Here is a 23,855-nt window from a genome sequence, read left to right on the forward strand (position 1 = left end):
GAGTGCCATGGCATTGCCCATCCATGCGCTGACCACCCGAGGCCTCCAATGACCCTCCCTCACTGGTCGATCTTGCTGTTCTCACCCCTTTTAGAATTGTGCCCCTTTATTTTATATTACCTTTACTTTTCCTGTGAAAGTCTATCATTTCTCATTTCTGTGCATTAAATTTCATTTGCCACATCTCTGTCCATTCATCTGTTAATGTGGTTAGTATCTAATCAGTTCTGTTGATGGATGTTAAATATCTTGTAGTTTAAGGTAATAAGGGGAAAAGGTATTGGGTATTGATTAGTTAATTATACTCAGATGGGCATATACAGAAGAATCAGCCAGGATCAGGGAGATTGTGTTCGAGTGGGGAAGTAAGCTCTCTGGCAAGCAATAAACAGTCTCTACCAAAACATCCTGGTCTCAGCGTCTTCTTCACAGCCAGGCTTGGGGCTTGCTTTTGACATAGGACTGCTTGAAATTTATTACTATCCTTCTCAGTTCACAATAATTCCAAGTTTGGTGTCACTCTCACATTTTGATAATGTCCCTTGTACCACCAAGATTAAGGTATTAATAAATATCAAGAAAAACAGTAGTCTTAGTACCAACCTCTGGGGAACCCCACCATATAGCTTCCACCAGTCTGAAAAGCAACCATTAACCACTATACTTTTTTGCCTGTCACTCAGCCAACTTCGTATCTATACTGCCATTTTCCCTTTTATTTCATGAGCTTCAACTTTGCTGGCAAGCCCTGTACCTCGCTTTCCTATTTTAAGATAGTCTTTAAAAGCTACCTCCTTGACAAATCTCTTGTTCATCTGTTCTAATATCTTCCTCTGAGATTTGTGTCATATTTTATTTAATGCCTCTTTGGAAGGAGGAATGGAGGCACAGACTATTTTCTAATTGGGAAAATGCTTCGGAAATCAGAAACACAAAGGGACTGGAGAGTCATTGTTCTAGATTCTCGTCAGGTTAATGTGCAGGTTCAATCAGCAGTTAGGAAGGCAAATGCAATGTTAGCATTCATGTCAAGAGGGCTAGAATACAAGAGCAGGGATGTACTGCTGAAGCTGTATAAGGCTCTGGTCAGACCCCTTTTGGAGTATTGTGAGCAGTTTTGGGCCCCATATCTCAGGAAGGATGTGCTAGCCTTGGAAAGGGTCCAGAGGAGGTTCACAAGGATGATCCCTGGAATGAAGAGCTTGTTGTATGAGGAATGGTTGAGGACTCTGGGTCTGTACTCATTGGAGTTTAGAAGGATGAGAGAGGGATTTAATTGAAACTTACAGGAAACTGCGAGGCCTGGATAGAGTGGATGTGGAGAGGATGTTTCCACCAGTCGGAAAAACTAGAACCAGAGGGCACAACCTCAGGCAAAAGGGACGATCCTTTAAAACAGAAATGAGGAGGAATTTCTTCAGCCAGTGAGTGATGAATCTGTGGAACTCTTTGCCACAGAAGGCTGTGGAGGCCAGGTCATTGAGTGTGTTTAAGACAGAGATAGATAGGTTCTTGATTAATAAGGCAGAAGAATGGGGATGAGAAAAATATCAGCCATGATTGAATGGCGGAGCAGACTCGATGGGCTGAGTGGCCTAATTCTGCTCCTATATTTTATGGTCTTATAGAACCATAGAACCATAGAACATTACAGCACAGGAACAGGCCTTTTGGCCCTTCTTGACTGTGCCGGACCATTTTTCTGCCTAGTCCCACTGACCTGCACCTGGACCATATCCCTCCACACCCCTCTCATCCATGTACCTGTCCAAGTTTTTCTTAAATGTTAAAAGTGAGCCCACATTCACCACTTCATCTGGCAGCTCATTGCACACTCCCACCACTCTTTGTGTGAAGAGGCCCCCCTAATATTCCCTTTAAACTTTTCCCCCTTCACCCTTAACCTATGTCCTCTAGTTTTGTTTTCCCCTAGCCTCAGTGGAAAAAGCCTGCTTGCATTCATTCTATCTATACCCATCATAACTATCAAATCTCCCCTCATTCTTCTACGCTCCAGGGAATAAAGTCCTAACCTATTCAACCTTTCTCTGTAACTCAGTTTCTCAAGTCCCGGCAACATCCTTGTAAACCTTCTCTGCACTCTTCAACCTTATTAATATCCTTCCTGTAATTAGGTGACCAAAACTGCACACAATGCTCTAAATTCGGCCACACCAATGTCTTATACAACCTCACCATAACATTCCAACCCTTATACTCAATACTTTGATTTATAAAGGCCAATGTACCAAAAGCACTCTTTATGACCCTATCTACCTGTGACGCCACTTTTAGGGAATTATGTATCTGTATTCCCAGATCCTTCTGTTCTACTGCATTCTTCAGTGTCCTACAATTTACCTTGTATGTTCTACCTTGGTTTGTCCTTCCAAAGTGCAATACCTCACACTTGTCTGCATTAAACTCCATCTGTCATATTTCAGCCCATTTTTCTAGCTGGTCCAAATCCCTCTGCAAGCTTTGAAAACCTTCCTCGCTGTCTACTAACCTCCAATCTTTGTATCATCAGCAAATTTGCTGATCCAATTTACCACATTATCATCCGGATCATTGATATAGATGACAAACAACAATGGACCCAGCACTGATCCCTGTGGCACACCACTAGTCACAGGCCTCCACTCAGAGAAGCAATCCTCCACTACCACTCTCTGGCTTCTTCCATTGAGCCAATGTCCAATCCAATTTACTACCTCTCCATGTATACCTAGCGACTGAACCTTCCTAACTAATCTCCCATGCGGGACCTTGTCAAAGGCCTTACTGAAGTCCATGTAGATAACATCCACTGCCTTCCCTTCATCCACTTCCCTGGTAACCTCCTCGAAAAACTCTAATAGATTGGTTAAACATGACCGACCACGCACAAAGCCATGTTGACTCTCCCTAATAAGTCCCTGCCTATCCAAATATTTGTTAATCCTATCTCTTAGTACTCCTTCCAATAATTTACCTACTACTACTTACCGGCCTATAATTTCCCACATTGCTTTTTGAGCCTTTTTAAAAAAATGGAACAACATGAGCTATCCTCCAATCATCCGGCACCTCACCCATGGATACCGACATTTTAAATATATCTGCCAGGGCCCCTGCAATTTCAACACTAGTCTCCTTCAAGGTCCAAGGGAATACCCTGTCCGGTCCTGGGGATTTATCTACTCTGATTTGCCTCAAGACAGCAAGCACCTCCCCCCCTTTAATCTATATAGGCTCCATGACCTCCCTACTTGTTTGCCTTATTTCCATAGACTCCATGCCAGTTTCCTTAGTAAATACGGATGCAAAAAACCCATTTAATATCTCCCCCATTTCTTTTGGTGCCATACATAGCCGACCACTCTGATCTTCAAGAGGACCAATTTTATCCCTTACTATCCTTTTGCTCTTAATATACCTGTAGAAGCTCTCAGGATTGTCCTTCACCTTGTCCGCCAAAGCAACCTCATGTCTTCTTTTAGCCCTCCTGATTTCTTTCTTAAGTAGTTTCTTGCACTTTTTATACTCCTCAAGCATCTTATTTGCTCCCTGTTGCCTATACATGTCATACATCTCTCTCTTCTTCTTTATCAGAGTTCCAATATCCCTCGAGAACCAAGGTTCCTTATTCTTATTCACTTTGCCTTTAATCCTGACAGGAACATACAAACTCTGCACTCTCAAAATTTCTCCTTTGAAGGCCTCCCACTTACCAATCACATCCTTGCCAGAGAACAGCCTGTCCCAATCTACGCTTTTTAGATCCTTTCTCATTTCTTCAAATTTGGCCTTTTTCCAGTTTAGAACCTCAACCCGAGGACCAGATCTATCTTTATCCATGATCAAGTTGAAACTAGTGGCATTATGATCACTGGAACCAAAGTGTTCCCCTACACACACTTCCGTCACTTGTCCTAACTCGTTTCCTAATAGGAGATCTAATATTGCATTCTCTCTAGTTGGTACCTCTATATATTGATTTAGAACATTTTCCTGAACACATTTTACAAACTCTAACCCGTCTAGACCTTTAACAGTATGGGAGTCCCAATCTATATGTGGAAAATTAAAATCCCCTACTATCACAACTTTATGTTTCCTGCAGTTGTCTGCTATCTCTCTGCAGATTTGCTCCTCCAATTCTCGCTGACTATTGGGTGGTCTATAATATACCCCCATTAATGTGGTCATACCTTTCCTGTTTCCCAGCTCCACCCATATGGCCTCGGTAGACAAGCCCTCTAATCTGTCCTGCCTGAGCACTGCTGTAACATTTTCCCTGACCAGCAATGCCACCCCCCCAACCTTCATCCCTCTGCCTCTATCACGTCTGAAACATCAGAACCCTGGAACATTGAGCTGCCAGTCCTGCCCCTCCTGTAGCCAAGTTTCACTGATGGCTATAATGTCATAATTCCATGTGTCAATCCACGCCCTCAGCTCGTCTGCCTTTCCCACAATACCCTGGCATTGAAATAGACACACCTCAGAAGATTATTACCATCACACACAACCCTTCTATTTGTGATTTTGCATGAACTATTAACATCATTTATTTTCACCCCCACTCCACTATCTGCTCGAGCACTCTGGTTCCCATCCCCCTGCAAATCTAGTTTAAACCCTCCCCAATAACACGAGCAAACCTCCCTGCAAGTATATTGGTCCCCTTGTAGTTCAGGTGTAACCCGTCTCTCTTGTACAGATCCCACCTGCCCCAGAAGAGGTCCCAATGATCTAGAAATCTGAAACGCTGCCCCCTACAGCAGTTCCTCAGCCACGTGTTCATCCGCCCGAGCATCCTACTCTTACCCTCACTGGCATGTGGCACAGGTAGCAATCCTGAGATTACTACCCTCGGGGTCCTGCTTTTTAACTTCCTACCAAGCTCTCTATACTCACTCTTCAGGACCTCCTCACTCTTCCTTCCTACGTCATTGGTACCGATGTGTACCATGACATCTGGCTGATCACCCTCCCACTTCAGAATGCTGTGCACGCGATCAGAGACATCCCTGACCCTGGCACCCGGGAGGCAGCAAACCATGCGGGAGTCTTTGTCACGACCACAGAACCTCCTGTCTGTACCTCTGACTATCGAGTCCCCTATCACTACCGCTCTCCTCTTCTTCCACCCTCCCTTCTGCGCTGCAGAATCAGACTCAGTGCCAGAGATCCGGCTGCCGCAGCTTGCCCCAGGTAAGGCATTCCCCACAACAGTATCCAAATCGGTATACCTGTTGTGTAGGGAAATGGCCACAGGGGAACCCTGCTCTGCCTGCCCTTTCCCTTTCCCTCGCTTGACGGTAACCCAATTACCTGTGCTCTGTGCCTTTGGCGTAACTGCCTCCCTGAAGCTACTATCTATAAACTCCTCATTCTCCCGAATGATCCGGAGGTCATCCAGCTCCTACTCCAGTTCCCTAACGCGGTTTGTTAGGAGCTGCAGCTGGATGCACCTCCTGCAGGTGTCGTTGTCAGGGACACCGGAGGTCTCCCTGACTTACCACATCCTGCAAGAGAAGCATTCCAACATCCTGCCTGGCATTCTTTCAACTCTGAAGAAACAAAAACAACTTACCGGAACCTACTCTCGCCTCTGCCTGTTCACGCCAAAGCCTGTTTGAGCCAAAGCCGTTCCACTCTGCTCCCTCTCACTCCGCTGCTCACTCACTCCGCTGCCCGCTGGATAGAGTGGCCTGCTTTTTAAACCTTCCGCACGCTACTGGCTGACGTCAGGCGCCTGCGCAGTCTCACGTTCCACTCGCTGCCTCCCTTACTCCGACTCAAAAAATTCACTGGGGCCTACTTCCGGTTTTACACTCCCGGCTGCCTTAGAGAGAAAAAAACTCCGAAAAAAAAAGAGTAAGGTAAAAATACCTCTTACCTACTCGCTCTCCTCACTTGCACCACCACTCTAGCTGCTCTTCTGGAACAATGATTGGAGGATTGCGGATGTGGTTCCGTTATTCAAGAAAGGGAGAAGAGATAGCCCCAGAAATTATAGACCGGTGAGTCTAACCTCAGTGGTTGGTAAGTTGATGGAGAAGATCCTGAGAGGCAGGATTTACGAACATCTGGAGAGGAATAGTATGATCAGAAATAGCCAGCACGGCTTTGTTCAAGGCAGATCATGTCTTACGAGCCTAATTGAATTTTTTGAAGTTGTAACTAGACACAGATGAGGGAAGAGCGGTAGATGTAGTTTATATGGATTTCAGCAAGGCGTTTGATAAGGTGCCCCATGCAAGGCACATTGAGAAAGTGAAGGGGCATGGGATACAAGGGGACATTGCTTTGTGGATTCAGAACTGGCTTGCCCACAGAAGGCAAAGAGTGGTTATAGATGGGTCTTTTTCTGAATGGAGGTCGGTCACCAATGGAGTACCCCAGGGATCTGTTCTGGGACCCTTGCTCTTTGTGATTTTTATAAATGGCCTGGATGAGGAAGTGGAAGGATGGGTTGGCAAGTTTGCTGATGACACAAAGGTTGGTGGTGTTGTGGATAGTGTACAGGGATGTCAGCAGTTGCAACGAGACACAAATAAGATGCAAGACTGGGCGGAGAAGTGGCAGATGGACTTCAACCCAGATAAGTGTGTGGTGGTTCATTTTGGCAGGTCAAATAGGATGAAAGAATATAATATTAAGGGTAAGACGCTGGGCAGTGTTGAAGATCAGAAGGATCTTGGAGTCCGGGTTCATAGGACGCTCAAAGCAGCGTCGCAGGTAGAGGCTGTGGTTAAGAAGGTGTATGGAATACTGGCCTTCATCAATAGAGGAATTGAGTTTAGAAATCGGGAGATAATGCTGCAGCTGTATGGGACCCTGGTCAGACCCCACCTGGAGTACTGTGCCCAGTTCTGGTCGCCTCATTACAGAAAGGATGTGGAAGCCATAGAAAGGGTGCAAAGGAGATATACAAGGATGTTGCCTGCATTAGGTGGCATGCCTTATGAGGATAGGTTGAGAGAGCTAGGTCTTTTCTCCTTGGAGAGGCAAAGGATGAGAGGTGACCTGAGAGAGGTGTATAAGATGTTGAGGGGTGTTGATAGAGTGGATTCTCAGAGGTTTTTACCCAGGGCTGAAATGGTTGCCACAAGAGGTCACAGGTTTAGGGTGCTGGGGAGTAGGTACAGAGGAGATGTTAGGGATAAGTTTTTCACTCAGAGGGTGGTGGGTGCGTGGAATTGGTTGCCGGTAGTGGTGGTGGAGGCGGATTCGATAGGGTCTTTTAAGAGACTTTTGGATAAGTTCATGGAAGTTAGTAAGATAGAGGGTTATAGGTAAGCCGAGTAGGTAGGGACATGTCCGGCGCAACTTGTGGGCCGAAGGTCCTGTTTGTGCTGTAGCTTTTCTATGTTCTATGTTCGCATGAGTCTTATGGTCTTATGGCCTCTGGGATATTGTGTTCTCACTCCGGCCAACATCCCCAACATCAAAGAATTGATCACACTCGATCAGCCCTGCTGGGTGGGCCACATCATCCGCATGCCTGACATGAAGCAAGCGCTCTACTCAGAAGTTCAGCACAGCAAATGACCCCCAGGAGGGCAGAGAAAATTATTAATTGACGCCCTCGAAGCCTCCTTGAAAAAGTGCAACATCCCCACTGACACCTGGGAATCCCGAGACCAAGACTGCCCAATGTGGAGGAAAGCACCTGGAAAGGAGCTGAACACCGAGTTTCATCACTGAGAGCAAGCTGAAGCTAAGCGTTGGCAGTGGAAGGAGAGCGTGGCCACCCGGGCACTCCACCTCGAACCACTGTCTTCCCCACTTGTGACCGCAATCGTAGATCATGCACTGGACTCCTCAGTCACCTGAGAACTCATTTTTAGTATGGAAGGAAGTTTCCTCAACTCTGCGGGACTGCCAAAAAACCAATTATTTTGTTACGCTATAGGCCCAATAAATATATAGATTGTTGCTACTGTTGATTATCTTGAGAGGACTAGCCATGAACTTCTGTTGAAGTATTGAAAACAGCCTCGGTAACACTGAAGAGGAAATAATGGATTCAAATAAAGTCTATTGGGAGAAACTTGCCAAAAAATAAATAAAACCAAGACTGTGCTGTTGTAAGAGCATTATTTACCGTAATCAAGGTAAAAATCTGTCTCTTATACAAAACTGTTGAATGACCCCAATTAAAATGATTTCAATCTGCAGTTTTCAGTTTAAAAACTAATTAACTAACTAATTCCTCGGTGAAGGGAAAGTCAAATCAATCGATAGAGAAGGAATCATGAGGTACAACAACAACTTATATTTATATAGCATCTTCAATGTAATACCCACCCCAAGGAAGACATTAAACCAAAATATGAGAATTTAAAAATCATGAGGTTGCTTGATTGAGTGCCAGTGTAGGTCAGTGAGCGGCGTGGTCATAGGTAAATGGGAGATGGTGCATATTAACACATAGGCAGCAGAGTTTTAGATGACCTCCAGTTTATGGAGGGTAAAATGTGGGACACCAGCCAGAGGTGTTATGGGATAGTCAAGTCTGGAGGTAATGAAGGAATGTACAAGGGTTTCAGGAGTAGATGAGCAGGGCTAAGGCGAAATCTGGTGATATTACAGAATCTCATCTCAGGCTCAAATGAGACACCAAGGCTGCAAGCAAACTGCCTTAATTGTATATTGTTGCCATGGAGAAGGATGGAGACATAGTTAAGAAATAGAGTTTGTGAAGGTACCTAGGGAATGGAGTTTGCGACGTTACCTAGGTAACTGAGTTTGTGACGGTACCTAGAAAACGGAGTTTGTGATGGTACCGAGGAAGTGGAGTTTGTGATGGTAACTCGGGAACGGAGTTTGTGAAGGTAACTAGGGAATGGAGTTTGTGAAGATATCTGGGGAATGGAGTTTGTGAAGATATCTGGGGAATGGAGTTTGTGAAGGTAACTAGGCAACTGAGTTTCTGATGGTAACTCGGGAACGGAGTTTGTGAAGGTATCTGGGGAACGGAGTTTGTGAAGGTATCTGGGGAACGGAGTTTGTGAAGGTAACTAGGCAACTGAGTTTCTGATGGTAACTAGGGAACGGAGTTTGTGAAGGTATCTGGGGAACGGAGTTTGTGACGGTATCTGGGGAACGGGGTTTGTGAAGGTATCTGGGGAACGGGGTTTGTGAAGGTATCTGGGGAACGGAGTTTGTGACGGTATCTGGGGAACGGGGTTTGTGAAGGTATCTGGGGAATGGGGTTTGTGAAGGTATCTAGAGAATGGAGTTTGTGAAGGTATCTGGGGAACGGAGTTTGTGATGGCCCCTATGGACCAAAAAATGCTGGCTTCGGTCTTCCTAATATTTAATTGGAGGAACTTTCTGCTCATCTGACACTGGCTGTTAGACATGCAGCCTAATAATTTAACAGTTTTGGACAGTCAGGGGATGTGATGTTGGGGTAGAGCTGGGTTTTGTCATCTACTTATGAACATAAATGCTATACTTTCAGAAGATGAGGAGCAGCATTTTCAGCAATACAAGTATGCTAAGTTTAGATCCTGGAGGGACGCCAGGAAAAATTGTTCTGGAGCAGGAAGAGGAGCCATTACAAGTGACTCTGTATATGGTAAAATAAATAAGAATGTAGCAGATGACAACAGTCCCATCCTGCTGGTGAGGCTGTGGAGGAAGATAGTGCAGTCATCCATGTCATAGGCTGGAGGTAGGTCAAGAAGGTCAAGGAAGGAGAAGTTTATCTTTGTCAAGTTCACATAGGATGTAATCTGTGACTCTGATGGGAGCTGTTTTGGTTCTATGGCAGGACAGAAACCTGATTGGAGGGATTCAAACATGGAGTTCCAGAAGAAAATGGGTGCAGATTTGGGAAGCAACATGTTCCAGGACTTTGGAGAGAGAAGGGAGGTTGGAGGTTGGGGTGCTAGTTTGTAAGGACGGAGGGGGGTCAAGGATTATATTTTTGAGGAGATGGATGATGATGGCAGATTTGAAGGAGAAAGTGACAATATCTACAGAGGGAGAAGCGTTAACAATATCAACTAACATGGAACCAGGAGGAGTAGCTGGGTGATGAGCTGTTTAATAGGAATAGGATTGAGGAAACAGGAGGTTTAATGGACAAGATGAGTTCAGAGAGGGGGTATATGACAGAAACTCAGGGATAGGGTAGGGGGGAGTGGATATTTGAGCAGGTGAGCCAGTGGGAGGGAGAACTGCACCAGAGGCAGCTCATCAACTAGTTTTGGTTTTAATAACAAAGAAGCCAACGAGCTCCTCATACTTGTTGTTGGAAGTAATGGTGACAGAGACAGGGTAGAGGAGTTTAAGAAGACGGTTTGCAGTAGAGAAAATAAGCTGAGGATAGCCTTTGCATTCCGAGACGACCCTGGAATATTGAACAGTTTTAGCAGGCAGGAACAGGATCAACAGTGTTTTAAGTGATCCAGCCTGACCTGATGATGGATAGTTAAACCAGCTGTCTGGCAAATCCTTTCAAGTCTGCGTGCTTTGCACTTAAGAAGTTGGAGATGAGGGCTGTCCAAAGTCAAGAGTCAGTGTGGTGAGAGAACGTTTACATAAGTACGGTAGAATTAACATGGAATATCAATGAGCTGTTATGCAAGGTTGGGGACAGAATTTACGATAAGAATAACTTGTCTCTAATGTACTAACATTTCCAAAGGCACTTTACAGGAGCATAATTAGATTATTTTAAAGTTTGACACTGAACTAAAGATGGAGACATGAAGACAAGTGGGCAAAATCTTTGTCAGATTGGTAAGTATTAAGGTGCTCTTTAAGGAGAGAGAGTGGTAGAGAGGCAGAAGGGTTTGTGGAAAGAATTCCAGAGGACCTAGAAACCACCGTCAATAGAGGAGCAAAGGAAGTCAGAGGTGCACAAGTGGTCAGAGGTGAAGGACCACAGAGTTCACGGAGATTTATAGGACTGAAGGAAATTGCAATGACAGGAAGAGGTAAGGCAGAGTAAGTTATTTTCCTTTCTTGCATTTTTAACGTGGATGTTCTAGAGAACATTTGGAACAAGGGTGCGCAAAGTGGTAATAAAACTCCCAATGATAAAATCAAATCACATTTACCACTCCCGGCCTGGCTGTAACAGGGTTTAGTTTAGTTGTGGATTTAATGAGGATGTGCTTTACCAATACGACATCACATTCCCTGAGCCCCACACATACATACACACCCCAGTACAGATGGTAGAATACAAATATAAACTAAGATTTTTTGACAGTTTGTGAAGTAAATAAACAAAGAAATATATAGTAACTGTCCTTTGGCTGGTCTCAATGTGCAGCAACAATAATCTCTCCCTCAATGTCAACAAAACAAAAGAGATTGCCATCAACTTCAGGAAGCAGAGAGGAGAACATGCTCCTGTCTACATCAATGGAGTTGAAGTAGAAAGGGTCGAGAACTTCAAGTTTTTAGGTGGTCAGATCACCAACAACCTGTCCTGGTCCCCCCCATGCCAACACTATAGTTAAGAAAGCCCACCAACGCCTCTACTTTCTCAGAAGACTAAGGAAATTTGGCATGTCAGCTACGACTGTCACCAACTTTTACAGATGCACCATAGAAAGCATTCTTTCTGGTTGTATCACAGCTTGGTTTGGCTCCTGTTCTGCCCAAGACTGCAAGGAACTAAAAAAAGGTCGTGAATGTAGCCCAATCCATCACGCAAACCAATCTCCCATCCATTGACTCTGTCTACACTTCCTGCTGCCTCAGCAAAGCAGCCAGCATAATTAAGGTCCCCATGCACCCCGGATATTCTCTCTTCCACCTTCTTCCTTTGGGAAAAAGATACAGAAGTTTGAGATTACGTACCAACCGAGTCAAGAACAGCTTCTTCCCTGCTGCTGTCAGACTTTTGAATGGACTTACCTTGCATTAAGTTGATCTTTCTCTACACTCTAGCCATGACTGTAACACTACATTCTGCACACTCTCGTTTCCTTCTCTATGGACGGTATTTTTGTCTGTATAGCACACAAGAAACAATACTTTTCACTGTATGCTAATACATGTGACAATAATAAATCAAATTAAATCAAATGTGGTGAGTCCATGTTGCAGCTGTTTTGTTCAACTGTCTTCCTGGGTATAGCTGTATGGTGTGGAGATGCCGGCGTTGGACTGGGGTAAACACAGTAAGAAGTCTAACAAAATCAGCTTAAAGTCCAACAGGTTTATTTGGTAGCAAAGGCTAGTGGCGTTTTCTATCAAATAAACCAGTTGGACTTTAACCTGGTGTTGTTAGACTTCTAGCTGTATGGAACAGATTTCCATATTTTATGCCCAAAAGATCTTGATTTGCAATAGGTTTCTCTTAGGATGGTTACTTTGCACTATCCATGCACAATACTTCTGAGAGAGACCCAGCTCTTTGCAACATTTCTATGCATCCTTCTGATCTGTGCGCTATGTTGGTAAACTGTTCTTTAAAACCCTTGATGGCTGTATATTCCAGAGGAATTCAATTGCCATTGTCTGTTCTAGTCATTTTTTTGTAGAGCAGGTAATGACATGTTTGATGTCACATCCCAGAATGCTTTGAAAAATCATAGCATAAAAGTCAGCAGGAGATGGGGTCTTTTATGCTCCCAACTGGTTGGGTGTTTGGGAGCCTGTTCCTTTTCACCCCACATGAATGGAATGCAAATGGTATATTCTGCTGGCTGTCTTAATGGGATCACAGTTCATATAATTCAGCCAGCAAAAAAGCATTAGAAATTGTATCTTAAAAAAAAATCACAGTCTCATTGCATGTATTAGCAGCTAGCTACTTGTGAACTGATGAATTCAAGTCAAAAAGCTATTTAACGTAAACATTTATGGTTGTTGTTATTTTAATTTCATAATTTTGCATGAAGTTGCTTTCTGGTTTTATAACAGGCAAGGGAATGAAACATAATCTGCTCAGACATGTAGCAAATATTCACAATTCTTCATCTTCTAATATCTTATTCAGGGACTGAATCAGCTTCAGCACAATCTAAAATTATTCTCTAACTTAAATACTAAATAAGTATTATATCTTATTTAATAACTGCTGAGTTTAGCATTCAGCGGGAGAAGTCAGATTTCAGAGAAAATGAAATTTCTGTGATAAAGTTTTGCAACTATAGATGAAAATATGTGAAAAGTTCACTTACATTCATTAGTTCCTTCCTATAATCTATCACAATAGCACCAGTTATGATACGACAAATATAAAATTTTGATATTGATTGCCCATTTCCACCCACTCTTGTTTTACATTGGTTGCTGAGATCACATTACCTGAGACAAATGAAAATATATCTTTTGTGTCTGCTCAAAATCTTCAGTGATTGATTTTTTTTTGTGTGTTTCTGTGTGTATGATTTTTCTTCTCATCAAGGTAGATGATGTCTTTGCTGTAGAATGGAATGTGTTGCCTCCGTTTCTCACCAAGATCGAACATAGCCATGGCAGGCACAGCACAGTGTGACAGCACTCTTCTCCTGCAACAGCATTTCACAAGCCCAATATTTTCTCCACAAGTGCACATTATACCATCTTCCATATCAGTAATCCACGTGGGAATGAGATTGTCAATCTAGCAGCAAGTCACGTGGCTTTGCAGAGCTTTTGGGCCTTGGTTCTGGGGCTGGATTATGAGTGTGCAAAGTGATTTTAGCTAATGATCCCTTTTGAGAGAATAGGTTTTATTTATCCTGCTGGGCTTCAAATCGAAATCCCAGAGGTGAAAAAAAAGTTAAATTCACTCAGTATTTTCAGTGTCTTTCCCAACCGTGTTGCATTGCCTTCGTTATTGGGATCTAAGGTGATGTTGGTGATGAATGAATCATGAGGCAATTACCAATTTACGTTAGGCAGCATGCAAGTTAACTGAGATCCTTAAAGGATAAGTAAGAAATGAAAAGTAGATCTACATCCAAATGGAATATGTGTTGCGAAGATGCGGTGGGCAGGATTTTCCATTCTGGAGTCTAAGGTGGTGGTGACACGTGGGAACATTGGTGTCATTCCCACTGGGTGGAAGGGTGGATTTTTCCACCTGTGTTTCCACATTTTGGCTCATTAATCATGCATCGACGTGAAGCTCGTCAAATCTCATGCTGGGGAAGGCAAGGATTTGTCTGCCCCACATGGGGCTAAAGGTCCTGACACCAAATTTAAACAGCAGCTGCACAGACACTCACTCACTGCAGGCCAGGTGTGGTGTGAATGTCTGTATCACTGCGGCACCCAAACGTACAAAACTCTTGGCTCCACGGTTCCATGCAAATCACTAGGGCTTCTCCTCCAGGCTATTCAGGAAAGGTGGGAGGTTTCTGAAGGATAGGAGCAGGAAGTCCTCCAACTTTACCACACTGGCCTGGGAGTCAGCGCCCATGGCCAGCAGAAAAGGAGCACCCTGCAATGCAAGAAAAGGATGAATGATCTGATGTGCTCTTCCAGGGTAAGTGAAACTTCTATTCACTCCAAAATTACACTCTCATTGGGGCATCAGGCAGCCTAAGGATTAGAGCCCAAAGGGATGTCACAAATGATCAGCAAATGGCACATCAGCTCTGCATGCCAGACTGTCACTTTAAGCTCACCGTCTTATGTAAGCTCCTGCATAAACGGCACCCTTACTTTGATTTGATTTGATTTATTATTGTCACATGTATTAACACACAGTGAAAAGTATTATTTCTTGCACGCTATACAGACAAAGCATACCGTTCATGGAAGGCATACTGGTGAGAGCTCAGGACACACAGTAAACATATACTGTTCTTTTATCTATCGTGCTCACAATTATTGGATCTGTCTTTATGTAGGCAGGATCTTCCACTACTGATGGGAGAGCAAAGACTGGAGGGAGTGCTGAGCTTAAGGAACTCTCCTCCCACGAGGAGCAAATGACAGAGCTCGCTGGCAAGGTGATGCGCATTATCAAACACGAGGCTAGATGCTCGGGAAATAAAGGCTTTTATTTACTGTAATGAAGCAGCCAATAATTATATACACGATCCCAGACTGAGGGGACCCAGCCAGAGCAGGGACTTTTATACCTCTCCCAGGAAGCGGAGCCCGACTGGGATGTACCACAACACTACAGTACAAAGGTGTAACAACCCCACCCTAACCCCAACAGCAACAAGTAGCACAACCCAACAGTAACATATGTACATCCTTGTAGTACTGGCCAGACCCTGGCTCAGTACTATCCAGTGGGAACCAACGATGGTTCACCACATTCACCCCTCCTTTGAGAACAAAGGCCGGCGGGGTACAAAAAACAGAATAAAGTGTCATCAGTCTATAAGTTCAGACGGTCAGGGGGACCGCACCGTCGTTGTGACCTCCTCAATACCGGCGGTGACACCGGAGTAGGCACTTGCGGTGGCGTTCTCCCCAAGGCGGCATCCAGCTGTTCTTCCACGGACTCACAGGCCGGTTGACCCTGAGGTGACGGTAGTCCATGGGGTCCTGACACGCCCTCCAGTGGCGACCATCCTCTGGACTCAGGCAAGCTGTACACGGGAGTAAAAGGGTTAAGCAATGGTCCCGATGCTGCCCGCGCCGTGTCCGGGGGAGAAAGAAGAGTTAAGGGCTTTGTAACAGGGGGTATGGGAGTGACAGGGGTTGCTACGTCCCCTGCTGGCGCCAGGTCTCGGATCGAGACCGTGTCCTCTCGCCCGTAAGGGTATGCCACATAGGCATACTGAGGGTTGGCGTGGAGGAGATGGACCTGTTCGACCAACGGGTCGGACTTGCGGGCCCTTACATGTCGCCGCAGGAGGACAGGTCCTGAGTACGTCAACCAAGACGGTAATGAGGTCCCAGAGGAAGACTTCCGAGGGAATGAAAACATCCTCTCATGGGGAGTAGCATTGGTTGCCGTACACAGGAGGGAGCGAATAGAATGGAGCGCATCAGGGAGCACCTCTTGCCAACGGGTGACTGGAAGACTTTTTGACTTCAATGCCAGTAAGACAGCCTTCCAGACTGTAGCATTCTCACGTTCCACCTGTCCGTTACCCCTAGGGTTGTAGCTCGTGGTCCTACTAGAGGCAATCCCGTATGAGAGCAGGAATTGCCTCAAGTCATCGCTCATGAACGACGAGCCCCTGTCGCTATGGATGTAGCCGGGGTACCCGAACAGGGTAAAGAGATCACAGAATGCCTTGATAACCGTGGCAGCGGATGTGTCAGAGCAGGGAACAACAAAAGGGAACCTGGAGTACTCGTCAATGATATTGAGGAAGTACACATCCCGATCTGTTGAGGGAAGGGGGCCCTTAAACTCGACACTCAGTCTCTCGAAGGGACGAGTGGCCTTGACTAACTGTGCCCGGTCAGGTCGGTAAAAGTGCGGTTTGCATTCCGCACAAACCTGACAGCTTCTTGTTACGGACCCGATGTCCTCCACCGAGTAGGGCAGGTTGCGGGCTTTTATAAAGTGGTAGAGCCGAGTGACCCCAGGATGGCATAGGTCATTATGGAGAGCTTGCAAACGGTCCTCCTGTATACTGGCGCATGTTCCATGCGAGAGGGCATCCGAGGGCTCATTGAGTTTCCCTGGACGGTACATGATGTCGTAGTTATAGGTGGAGAGTTCAATTCTCCACCGCAAGATCTTGTCATTCTTGATCTTGCCTCTCTGCGTGTTATTAAACATGAACCCCACGGACCGCTGGTCCGTGATCAGGGTGAACAGTTTTCCCGCCAAGTAATGGCGCCAGTGCCTGACGGCCTCCACAATGGCCTGGGCCTCCTTTTCCACCGCTGAATGCCGGATTTCAGGGTCTTGGAGGGTGCGGGAAAAAAATGCGACGGGCCTGCCCGCCTGGTTAAGTGTGGCGGCCAGGGCGAAATCAGATGCATCGCTCTCCACCTGAAAGGGGATGGACTCGTCAACAGCGTGCATCGTGGCATACGCGATGTCGGCTTTTAATTTATCGAAGGCCAACCGGGCCTCTGGCGTTAGGGGAAAAGTCGTGGACTTAATGAGCGGACGGGCTTTGTCCGCGTAATTGGGAACCCACTGCGCATAATAAGAGAAGAAGCCTGAGCATCTTCTCAGTGCTTTTGCACTCGCAGGTAAGGGAAGTTCAGAAAGGGGGCGCATACGGTCTGGATCAGGGCCAATGACCCCGTTTTCCACCACGTATCCTAGGATGGCTAAACGGCGCGTACGAAACACACACTTCTCCCTGTTGTAGGTCAAGTTCAGGCGAGATGCAGTGCGTAGGAAATTCAGGAGATTCGTGCCGTGGTCCTGCTGGTCATGGCCGCAGATGGTGACATTATCCAGGTACGGGAAGGTAGCCCGCAACCCGTTCTGGTCCACCATTCGGTCCATAGCACGCTGGAAGACCGGGACCCCATTGGTGACACCAAAGGGAACCCTGAGAAAGTGATACAAGTGACCATCTGCCTCAAAAGCCGTGTATTGTCAGTCCTCTGGGCGAATGGGGAGTTGGTGGTAGGCAGACTTGAGGTCTATGGTGGAGAACACCCGGTACTGCGCAATCTGATTGAACATATCAGATATGCGCAGGAGAGGATACGCATCCAGCTGCGTATATCGATTATTGGTCTGACTATAGTCAATGACCATCCGGGGTTTGTTCCCGCTCTTGACCACCACGACCTGCGCCCTCCACGGACTAGCGCTGGGTTGTATGATCCTTTCCTTGAGGAGCCGCTGAACCTCAGATCGAATGAAGATCCGATCCTCAGCGCTGTAACGCCTACTTTTAGTTGCGATGGGCTTGCAGCCTGGCACAAGATTCTGGAACAGGGAGGGTGTGGTGATCTTCAGCGTCGAGAGGCTCCAGGCGGGGCGCGTTGGGCAATTTGGAGGCTGCTGCTGTTCTCCCACTGCCAGTGAAGGGAGTGGCCCACCGTACTGTAGGGTTACACTCCTCAAGTGGACCATGAAGTTTAGTCCGAGAAGTATTGGCGCGCAAAGGTACGGCAACACTAGGAGCTTGAAACGCTCGTAAACTGTGCCTTGCACCGTCAAAGTTACCACGCAACTCCCTAGCACGGTGACAGACCGGGACCTCGATGCCATAGAGATTGTCTGTTTGGCAGGTTGAATCTGGAGTCCACACTGCTTCACAGTGTCTGGGTGGATAAAGCTCTCAGTGCTCCCGCTGTCAAACAGACAATAAATCACGTGGTCATTTTCCTGGATGTTCATCATAGATTTGTCAAGTCTATGAGGCTTGGCCTGGTCCAGGATAATCGACGCCACCGTTGGTTCCTGAGCGCCACTGCAGGCAGCTGAAATCGACGAGGAGGACCCCTGCTGGTCGTTCGCGGTCGGTGCCGACCAACATGGCCGCTCCCATAAGTCGCACGTGGGTGATGGCGCCAAACTCAGCGACCCCTGGTGGTCACACACCTCCGACTCCGTCGACCGTAATGGCGTCGTCCTGGCCTCGCACGTGGATGAACCCCTCGATGATTTTGACGACGAAGAGCCGAGCTCTGAAGAATCGCAGGCCGCACTGCCGTTCCTAGATTTAGATTGGCACACTTTCGAATAGTGCCCTTTCTTACCGCAGGCGGAGCACAACACAGCCTTAGCGGGACACCGTTGCCGAGTATGCTTCGCTCCCCCACAGAAGTAACACCGCGGGCCGCCCGGAGCTGCTGCCGTCGTCTGGCCCGAGTGTGAGCACGCCATTATACAGCATTTCGAACCCGAGGGACGAGGAGGGATTGGCGACTGCTCCTGCCACGTTGTCTCCACGTGGTCTTCCGGATACAATACTAAGCTTTTCGAGGCCGTCTCCAGCATCTCTGCTAGCTCGATTGCCTGGGTAAGGTCAAGGTTACCTTTCTCCAATAGTTTAAGTCGAATGTACGACGATCCGACTCCCGCCACAAACGCATCTCGGGCGAGGTCGTTCATGCTCTGCTCAGCCGACACAGCTTTGCAGTTACAGCCCCTGGCTAGCTGTAGGAGCTCGTTCGCATATTCCTCCATCGTTTCGCCAGACTGCCGTCGTCGAGTGGCTAAGAGGTAATGAGCGTGTATTTCATTGGGCGGTTTGATATAACGCTTCTTCAGAAGCTCGAGGGCCTTAGTATAATTGGTGGCCGCACGGATTGCGAGGTAGACAGTGTCGCTTACCCTCGCATGGAGGACCCGGAGTCTGTCATCATCTGTGGTGACCGCTGCGGAGGCTGTCAGGTAGTCTTCGAAGCACTTCAGCCAGTGGTCGAAGGTGTTAGAGGTGCCCACCGCACGTGGATCTAGTGTAAGGCGTTCTGGCTTCAGGATCTGCTCCATACTCTCTTTTTTTTTCTTCGACGAAAGTTTAACAACAGTAAATAAAATTGATGCGCGTTATCAAACATGAGGCTAGATGCTCGGGAAATAAAGGCTTTTATTTACTGTAATGAAGCAGCCAATAATTATATACACGATCCCAGACTGAGGGGTCCCAGCCAGAGCAGGGACTTTTATACCTCTCCCAGGAGGCGGAGACCGACTGGGATGTACCACAACACTACAGTACAAAGGTGTAACAACCCCACCCTAACCCCAACAGCAACAAGTAGCACAACCCAACAGTAACATATGTACATCCTTGTAGTACTGGCCAGACCCTGGCTCAGTATTTTCCAGTGGGAACCAACGATGGTTCACCACACAAGGGCAGAGATCGCTCTTGTGCAGAAGGTGAGATCGGCCTCCCAACAAAACGATAATGTCTCCCATGCCCCACCTTGGTGCAGCTTGTGATAGAGGAACCTGAAATCTTGCAGCAAAGTGTGTAAAGGTTGGTGAAAGCAGCATCTACTGACTTGGAAGTCATTGCTGAAGTGAAGCTCGCCTGGTGTGCTCCAATTATATACAGTCAGGAAACAGACGGTTCTAATTCCTGCTGTCGCGACACTTAATTTTAAGGGAGAACGCGATTGCGATGAATTGGCCTTTTCATGAGCATTCATGAGATGCAAATTATGCAAATGTGGTTCCCAACATGGATCAGTGGGAAAACCGACCCACCTTTTACCTGCCATCAAAATTGGGAGAACAGAATTCCAAGTGGATTTCCCATGGCAGAAAATTGACTTTTTCCATCACACCCCGCCTGCCATGATTCCCGCCACTGACAGGAGCAGAAAATTCCACCTATCCACTCCAAGAGATGGAGCTAAAAGTAAGCAATAAATACATTTCTGTTTAGCCAAAGAGCGACCCAGTGGTCTGGGGAATTAAAAAAATATATTAAATATAAACTTACCATTCTTTTGAATTTCATTCCCCTTCAGCTGAAATAAATATAAAATGGTGGTGTTTGGTTCTCATCTCTTTAACACAAAGACAATTTGATTCAGTGATTTTGGTAATATTGAGGATTATAGGTAGTAAGTCACTGAGGAAACAAACTAGGACTGATTGAATAGCAGTTAACTGAAATAAAGAATAGAATTGAAGGGATAAAACAAAGGCATAGTGAACATGAATATAAATTGTTGCAGTATGGTAAACAAACAGGGCAATGTGATCTGTTACCAAGGTGACCTTCATACTAACAAGCAATAATGGGTCTGGCTGAGGTATCAAAATCAACAATTTAGTTCAGAGTTAGAAATGATGAGTCATAATTGGCCCCAGTATCCTCAAAATTAATTTTGACTTTTGTGCTCCTTTTCTCTTCCATATTCTCTTATCTTCACCCTTGACAACCTATTCATTGTCCATGCCAGTCAACAAGTAATACTAGAATACAAATCCCAATCTTGTGCAATTGGGACAGGCAGAAGGCAGAGCGAGAAGCACTATTTAATATTAACTGTGTCAGAGAGAGATGTAGTAGGTCCTGCTTGTCAGCCAGCCTCAGCATGTGTTGTTCTCGGATATGACAAGCAAACAAAACAAGCGAAAATGAAAAAGCTTCAGCAAAAAGAGACTGTAGAAAGGCTTGAATGCCACTACTTTTGCAACAATCCAGTATACCGCAGGTACAAAAAAATCCTAATACTGACCCTGACACCAATGGAAAGAGGAGTGAAATCAATTTTGAAAGGTGATTTCAGACCCCTCTAGCCTTGCACTGGGGAGCTATCACCTGATCACACTGTGTAAAGTGCACTAACATTTATTATCATTCCTGACCTGTCTGCAGCATTTATCACAGTTGCCCTTCCCTCTCCAACCCTCCAATTGGCCAGTTGACTGGATCTTCCCTCACCTGGTCCCACTCTTACCTATTCAGTCAAAGCCAGAAAGCCGCCAGCAATAATGTCTCTTTCCATCCCCTGAAGTATTGCAAGAATCTTAACCCTTTCCTATTCGTCAACCAAATGTTGTTCATTGGCAACACCTTTCAAAAACACAAGCCTATAGATTGGATAGCACATTGAATCAGCTGCTGGGTCATGATTCATGACTTATCTCACCAGTTCTGGTGGAGTTGCAGGCATGAAAATGTGGTCCTGCCACTTTGCGTCTGTGCTTGTAGCATATGGCACACACATCCTTATGCTACCAGCTGCTTCCATGCTCAGCACGTGGCACATGTGTGTTGAAAGCTCATGATGCAGCCAAACTTCTGTTCTTCATTTTAGTCTGCGGAACCCTACATTGAATGACAAGAAGATAGTGCTGAATGCTGCAATTCTAAACATGAAAATGGAACACCAAGACATAAAGGGGGCACTAGCATCATAGATGTAACGCTGGAGGTGGACGGGGTAGAGACAGCACGGTCCTATTGGATGGGCCAGGAAGCCCTCAAGGGTCAGACTAGAAAGAAATTGGGTCAAGTGGCCAGGAAGGTCAATTCCTGTTGTCTGGGCCTAAGGATCAAGCTGTTGTCACAAGAGACCTTTGGGGCGATCTTACCAAAAACATTTTAAGTCCAGAACTAGTATGAAAACGGGGGTTTCTGACCCATTTTTTGGATCAGTTCAAATCCAGTATCTTATCTACTTCATGAAGGAAAAGATGGGCTAAGCCATGTCTTACCTGTAGGGGAAGAGGATGGGGCTTAAATTGCAAGCAAGCCTGCTGTAGCAGCAGAGGGTGCCGTTTCACATGTGTAGACCTCTGTGGCTGCACATGCGCAATGGCAACTAGTAGAGGCCTGACAAGGTCTGAGAGAGAAACCTGTCAGGCCTCTACTGCTGCAGCCAGCTTTGACCCAGCCGACCTCCCACCTCCAGCGATTGCGGGAGCCCAAGATCCTGGTTGAGGCCACCCTCATGCATGATACATGAGTGAGACCATGCGGACACTACGACAATGGATAAATGGACACCATGCAACAATCGCCAGGCAGGAGTGTTCTCTTCCCGTAAGGGAGCACTTCAGCAGTCAAGGGCATTTAGCCTCTGATCTTCGGGTAAGCATTTTCCAAGGCGGCCTTCAAGATACACGACAACACAGAATTGCCAAGCAGAAACTGATAGCCAAGTTCTGCATGCATGAGGAAGGCGTTAACCAGGATCTTGGGTTCATGTCACACTACTTATAACCCCCACCATACTGCTTGGATTTGCAAAATCCTATGAACTGTCCTGGCTTGAGGCAATTCACACCTCTTTAACCTGTGATTATCCCTCTCTCCACTCACACTGTTTGTACCTGTAAAGACTTGATTACCTGCAAAGACTCGTATTCCAACCACTCTTCACACCCCAATCTGTAATTATCTTGCAATTGTGTCTTTGCTGATATATGCTGTGTTTGTGAACTAACCTCCAATCACCTGATGAAGGAGCAGCGCTCCAAAAGTTCGTGATTCCAAATAAACCTGTTGGACTTTAACCTGGTGTTGTGAGACTTCTTACTGTGCCCTTCCCAGTCCAACGCCGACAACTCCACCTCAGTGTTGTAGCTGTACTGGAACATCTTGGCTAGGGCTGTGGCCAATTGTGGAGTACAAGTCTTCAGTGTATTGCTGGAAAATTGTCAGGCATATAGTCTTGTGGTATGCAATATATTCAGCCATTTACAATATCACAAGGAGTGAATCAAATTAGCTAAAATTGATATTTGTGATGCTGGGAATCTCCAGAGGAGGCTGAGATCGATCATCCACTCAACACTTCTGGATGAAGATTGTTGCAAATGCATCAGCCTTATCTCTTGCACTGATATACTGGGCTCATTGCGGATGGGGATATTTGTGGAGATTCCTCCTCCAGTGAGTTGTTTACCATTCACAGCCGGATGTGACTGAACTGCAGAGCTTAGATCTGATCCATTGATTGTGGAATCGCATAACTCTGTCTGTGGCAGGATGCTTCTGCTGTTTGGCATGCTGGATGTCCTGTGTTGTAGCTTCAACAGGTTGACACTTCATTCTTAGATAAAGTTCATGCTGCTCCTAGTGCCCTCCAGCACTCTTCATTGAAATATGATTAATCCCCCAGCTTGCTGGTAATGGTGGATATGCTGGGCCATGAGGTAACAGGTTGGGGAAAATACACTTCTGCTGCTAATGGTCTACAACACCTCATGGATGCCCACTTTTGAGTTGATAGATCTGTTTGAAACCTGTGTCACTTAGAATGCTGATGGAGTTACCTAACATGATGGTCAGTATCCTCAGTGTGAATGTGGGAATTCATCTCCACAAGAACTGTATAGTGATCACTCTAATATTGTCTCTATCAGGGTTCTAAGTGACACAGGTTACGACAGTTACGACAGGGAGAATGGTGAAGATGAGGTCAAGTATTTTTTGTCTCCTGATAGTTTCCTCATGACCTCCCACAGACCCAATCTAGCAAAAATGTCCTTTAGGACCCGGCCAGTTCAGTGAGTAGTGGCCTACAGAGCCAGTCTTGGTGATGACCATTGAAGTCACCCCACCGAGAGTACATTCTGCGCCCTTGCAACCCATAGTTCTTCT

This window comes from Mustelus asterias, chromosome 10 (assembly GCF_964213995.1).
Source record: "Mustelus asterias chromosome 10, sMusAst1.hap1.1, whole genome shotgun sequence".
Lineage (NCBI taxonomy): Eukaryota > Metazoa > Chordata > Chondrichthyes > Carcharhiniformes > Triakidae > Mustelus > Mustelus asterias.